At 35.2% G+C, this 6,084-nt stretch overlaps 1 protein-coding gene across 1 annotated transcript in view; it reads right to left on the bottom strand.

Moving 5' to 3' along the window:
- NT5DC1 (5'-nucleotidase domain containing 1) overlaps positions 1 to 6,084 on the bottom strand; it is a 140,935-nt gene that overhangs the window by 124,002 nt on the left and 10,849 nt on the right. The window lies entirely within an intron of this gene.

The raw sequence follows: 6,084 nt of genomic DNA, 5'->3' as shown, positions 1-6,084 counted from the left end.
ACCAGTCTCGTTTTTTTTTTTTTTTAATTTTTTTAAATAGGAGAATAAATACTTCAGTTCATCACTATACTTGAATTAACTGAAGGTATTATTCAAAGGAAACAATCTCAGACTGGCCAGTCATCACAACAGCTGCATAATATACTTCAGGAGCATTCTGCTATCTGTCAGCTTTATTTTTAAGCTATGAAACAGGAGCCAAGAAAACAACTCTAATACAGTGCATACCATGTTGCAGTTTTAATTTAGTTTCACTTTTCTTATTAATGAATAACCACCTTGGAGAAAGGTAGGTTTACAAATTATTACCTGTTACGAAGATCTAAGACTTTCACAATATTAAAAAGCAAGCAGACTTGAAGCCTAGAATCATAGAATAGTTAGTGTTGAAAGGGACCTTAAGGATCATCTAGTTCCAACACCCCTGCCATGGGCAGGGACATCCCACAAAATCAGGCTGCCAAAGGCCCCATCCAACCTGGCTTTGAACACCCTCAGGGATGGGGCATCCACAACTTCCCTGGGCAACCTGTGCCAGTGTCTCACCACTCTCATGGTGAAGAAATTCTTCCTAATGTCTAGTCTAAATCTGCTCCTCTCCTGTTTGTACCCATTCCCCCTCGCGCTATCACTACAAGCCTAAAAATCCACTTAGCTTTGTTTCATGCATTTTTTTTATCTGCAGCAACAAACTAGTTCAGTATTTTTTAAGCTTCTATCATTCTGTGAAGCTACAATATTCAGACTACTGTAAAACAACTATCACCAAATCCAGACATTAAGAACCTATCTTTCACAAGCATGCGTATACCCACAAAATCAGAACAGCTTTACCACCCTGAAACTGGAGACAATCTTTGCACTGATTTTCCCTGAACAGTTCACTCCTTTAAAACACAACTGTCTGGGGAATATTTTTTACCTACTTGGCAAATTTATCAGACAGCAGTAATAAGTCAATAGACAAAACCACATTTACCGTACCTGCCATACCTATGTACACTCATGTCTCACAAATATTAGACATTAATCTGTTACGGCACAATGAAAAGTTAAAGGTATAAAGTAAGCTAGCCTCGTAAAATAGTGCTTGTGTACTATGAAAACATAACAGTTTGATCATGCATGTTACCATGTTACCATTCATTGTCTTAAGAGTATCATATACATCAAAACCTACAAACTCTTTAACTATTACTTCTAGCTTCATTTTTAAACACACATTTTTTAATCACCTGCACTAAAAGTACGTAAGCCTATGTTTAAAAGGCTTGTGATACTACCATTTCTTCATGAAAGCAGAACCTGAATCTTGTTGTCTACATTTGGAACCAGTAATTTCCTAAGTACTTGATAATATGTTGGGATTAATAAAAAAAGCAACAACACCTTTAGGTTGATCCATCATCAGCAAAACCACATAACGTTTTGGAAACTGTAAAGAACTACCAAGAAAGGAACTTTGCAGAACTGTTTTTTCTCCCCTTATTATGTACTGCTGGGTAAGGAAGACTGTAGTTTAGGCTATACTTCGGTAAAATAATAAATGCTTAAGTGGAGAGTGTAACATGACATCTGCTTATATTAGCAGTCAAGTAGACCTAAACAAGCAAGCTGGTACTACTATTATAAACACTCCACACAAATGTTTGTGGGGATATAATACAGCACACAGTACCACAATTTGTAAGTAGCAATCCTGTAATACATTTCTTTCAAGCAAAAATAAAACTCAAGACAGTTGAGTCTGAATTTTTCATCCCCACTTTTCTACCCTCCTGTTGTAGGCTAAATATTAATTATAGATACTCTAAGAATTTTCTCTTTTTTTGCACTAAAAGTGTGTTCTTGAATTAGTCCAACAGCACTTGCCAGTATTTAAAGACAGCATGTGGTGCTGCCCATACATTCAAATAATCCAACACTTCTGTTTCAGAAATAAAGAAGGGGACTCAGTACTGGAGCTACTACTGCTGCTCAGTAGTAGTAAAGTTTCTGGTTGATTGCTTCACATATGAAATACATGCCAAAGAATATGTTTGAAATTGTCAAATATGTTTGGTGCTTAGCAGTACACTGCTGTCCTGTGATTCCAATTAACTAATCTCTGCATAAGAAACCAGGCCCAGACAATATTCTTAAAAACATACTTCACTAATTCTTATCGTCCATCCACTTTAAATCAGGCTTTGTCCCTTAATGTCTTTGTTCCCTGAATAAGCCCATAAGACTTCAAATAAGTCTACAGTTTAGTACCTCATGCATATCTTTTTTGAAGGCTTTTCATAACTGTTCAGACTTTAAGTCATCAAGGAAGCAACTCAACACTGAAAAGCTAGAGATTACACACCACATTATCACGCAAGCAGAGTTTATATCTTGATTTTAGCTTTCAATTCTCAATTCAGAGGGAACCTTGAGAAGGTATGTAAGATTTTTAAGTTTGTTTTTTAATATTTTCTCCCCATGAATTTAGAAACCTACCTAATCCAGAAACCGCATCACTCCTGGATCATGTACATTAGAGAAAAGAAAATCCAATATAAGGTTAAAATGAAAAGATAAGAGCCTGCAATACTACAAAATTCACTTCCAAAGAAGTACTGAATATTTTGAAACCTTAAGTGGTCAAACACATGAAGCACCCAATTAGTCTCTGCTACATTTAGGTGAAAAGCCTACCAGTGAAGTGTAACAAGTGTACTTGCTTCTATCTGAGTTGCAGTTTTCACAATTAAGACAAATAAAGAGCTTTCATCGTGGACTACATCAATATTAGGAATTTTTAGTGTTTTGCAAAATTTTTGGAAGATTCTTTCTTTTTTTTTTTTTTTTTTGGCCAGGAAAGCATCTTCACTTCTTGTTTGTTGCAACTAAAGCTGCATATAAAAGATATAAAACACATCACAGATGTCTGGATCAGTACCTGCTACAAGACAACAGGGTAATATAAACTTGTGATAAAAATCTCTCTGCGTCTAGGGAGGGTGTGTATGTGCACACATTTTTGAGGAGATGATACGGAGTAGTTTGGAAAGATCCAAAGTTTTCCTCCTCTAGCTAGCACCTCCCACACAGCAGCATGCCACTTCAGAATACTGATCAATCACATTAGGATAAAGACAAAAAGCAAGTTATTAAAAAAGCAGGTTTCTTTCTTTCTCTGATAATCTTCCGTTTTGTAAAAGATGGTCAGTGACAAATTTCTCAGGTGCACCCCTGAAACCTGACAGTAGATCACATCATGTCTTTTTATGGGCAATTTATGAAGTCTTTGATACATGTTAGCCACGATCTTTTTACTTCCAAAATGAAATGCAATCTTTTGAACTGCTTGAAAACGTTACAAATATATAATTTTCACTATATAACCACAGACGCTGTGATCTTCAGAAGTGTCAGGAAAATTCTAGGGAAAGATGCTCATGCAAGAGAGAGGAAACAGCCTTTAAGAGGAGGAAATTTTACAAAATTCTGGTTTAAAAAGTTACATTAGGCAACTTCCTCCTACAAAAACTATTCACTTTTCTGTCAAAAGATCACCAAAGCTGAAGTTTTAAACATGGAAATAATTATACAGTACTTTAAGCCCTCATTACTCCACTGAAGATCAAACTTCGTTTTCACATGTTTGTAGATATCTGTTGACATACTTCTGTGGTGTAAAATACATTGCCACATCCTGTTTCCTTTAAAATTGCTTGTTACTGATGTGTATAGAACATACGCTATATGAAACACATACAAAGTAATGTTAATCAACTTAAAACTTGCACTGAATTCCAGTAATAAGTTAAAGACTTACAAAAAGGATTCTCAAGGATTTTCATCTTGGATATAAATTGCAGAGGCCGTTCTTGCAGGTATCATTAAGTAAGAAATTACCATTTCGCAAATACAAATATCACTGCTCATTGCTATTTGACATGATGCTTTTCTGATTGTATTGTTTAATAGATTCTCCCAATTTTTTTGAGTTATCCTTCACATAGGAAGGTCTGAATAACACAAGACTATTTTTGAACTCAGTTATTTTCCTTCTAAAAGTGTCAGTTTTTCACTTCTTCACAAGTAAAAGAGTGGGTTAATACTCTATATTAAACTGAGTCAGGACAATCATGCCTATCTGAAAAAGTCATCCAAAAAAAATCATAGGGCAATTATCTAAGGCAATTACCATAGCTAAGACAATGAAAAGCAAAATCCATCAGACACCTGATTATGATCAAAGAAATCATGTGAAAAAGAGAAGGGACATAGAGAAACAAGGGCATACTGACAACAAACCAAAGTGAACTGCAAACACTTGATGGATTTAAAAAAATAAAACGGTCAGTCGTTCTGCTCTGTCACTGACACTGGCACTACTAAGACTGCATTTCAACTTGGGAACTTTGCGTCTCCTCAACTAACCACTTAATGTTGGCTTTTGAAATTTTACCTTGACTAATCATAAACAATCAGATTTTCTCTGAAGAGTTAAACCCTTGACAAGGCATCAAGGATATGGAGTGAAGCCAAGGGGCTGTAGTGTTTAGGGCAAGCTCTGGGCTAAGAAAGACAGTGGGCTTCCTAATAATGACACACTGGGCTGGAGCTAGGCTTAGGAGTTTCCTCAGGAAGTTATGCAAAGCTTGCAACTGAGGAAAAACCAACCAACCAACCAAAGCTCTGGCACAAACTTGTGACAGAACATTAGCACCACTATTCTCATTTCACAGAGGGGCCTGAAGCAAAAAAAGGACAATTCCACGTGAACATCACAGGTAAGTGATATAGGAAGAAATTGTCTCTGGATCATCTGATTCCCTGTTCAGTGCTTCATCTACTGGAACATGTTATTAAAAGGAAAATAAGACAACTATGAAGCCTATCAAAGTGATGGATGACAGAGCATAGCACTTTCATGTATTAAAATATTTAAGTAGTGTATACAGTCTGCATAGTTTCATTCCTGTTTTTACAGTTTTATCCAAAATAAGTCAGGCCTATCAATTACTATGTTTTCTCATATTTTCAACACTGTTTTGTGTGTGCCTCATGACTTCTATAACAAATGATGAGGTGTATTAAAACAAGTACCAATTCTGAAAGGAGTTAGAAACGTTTCAGTGATATCACACATCTTTTTGCATGTAGATTCCTTGCTTACATACACAAACAGATACCTGACAGGTAGGTATGTCCATAAAGGTACATATATACACATAAGCAGATACTTATATATAAAAAAAACAACCGATTATTTATGAGTTCAAAGATCAAGCTTTAACTTTTGTTTGACCTAATTAATTTCCAAAAAACACTTTAAAATTATTCTTCTTGTCAAATGCTGCATGATCCACATCATTTAATACAAAGAGCTTTCATGATTTAAAAATGAATTAACAAAAATGCTACAAATACAGTTACAGTTGATTAGGATTGGTTTAGTATCAGCAGAAAAGGACTACATTTATTTCATGTATGAATGAGTTTCTAGAGGAATTCTTAACTACCAATCGCACTGTAAGCTCCAATGGAAATACAGTATCACAAAACCCAAAACATTTGAGGAAAATCTTGCTGGTTTTTACAACACGCATTCTAACATCAACTCCTATTTTTGTTTGGAACATGTCTGAGACAATTCCGTCACCCACATTTGAAAGGAATACAGTAAGTAGTACAGCCTTGGTGAAAAAAAAGGTAGGTTTTAAAGAGGGTCCAAACTACACTCGTGCCTAACAAATGTTGCATTAACAGAGGTAATCCTATTGGAAAACACTGTCTGCAAAACGATACAGAATTCTGAACTGAGCTGCATATGTTTTTACAAAAAAACTCCGTGCAAAATAATTTCAACTAACTGTTTAGTTAGATAGTTCGCATTTACTATCAACTTGTTATTTTAAATATCTAATAGAAACTCAGAAGTTAAGTCTGTGAAAGAAAGAAAATAATTTCTAGGTGAAGGGTATCCAAGATGTTTTCCAACTCTTATAAACAATGTTGGCTTTGGGTAGAGGAAGGCTATTATAAAAAAAAAAATCTCTACAGTTTTAATAAGTTTATAGCAAAATAACAATATTCTTACTGTTGTGT

Source organism: Cuculus canorus, chromosome 3 (assembly GCF_017976375.1).
Source record: "Cuculus canorus isolate bCucCan1 chromosome 3, bCucCan1.pri, whole genome shotgun sequence".
NCBI lineage: Eukaryota > Metazoa > Chordata > Aves > Cuculiformes > Cuculidae > Cuculus > Cuculus canorus.
This window is presented reverse-complemented; position numbering and strand designations above follow the sequence as displayed.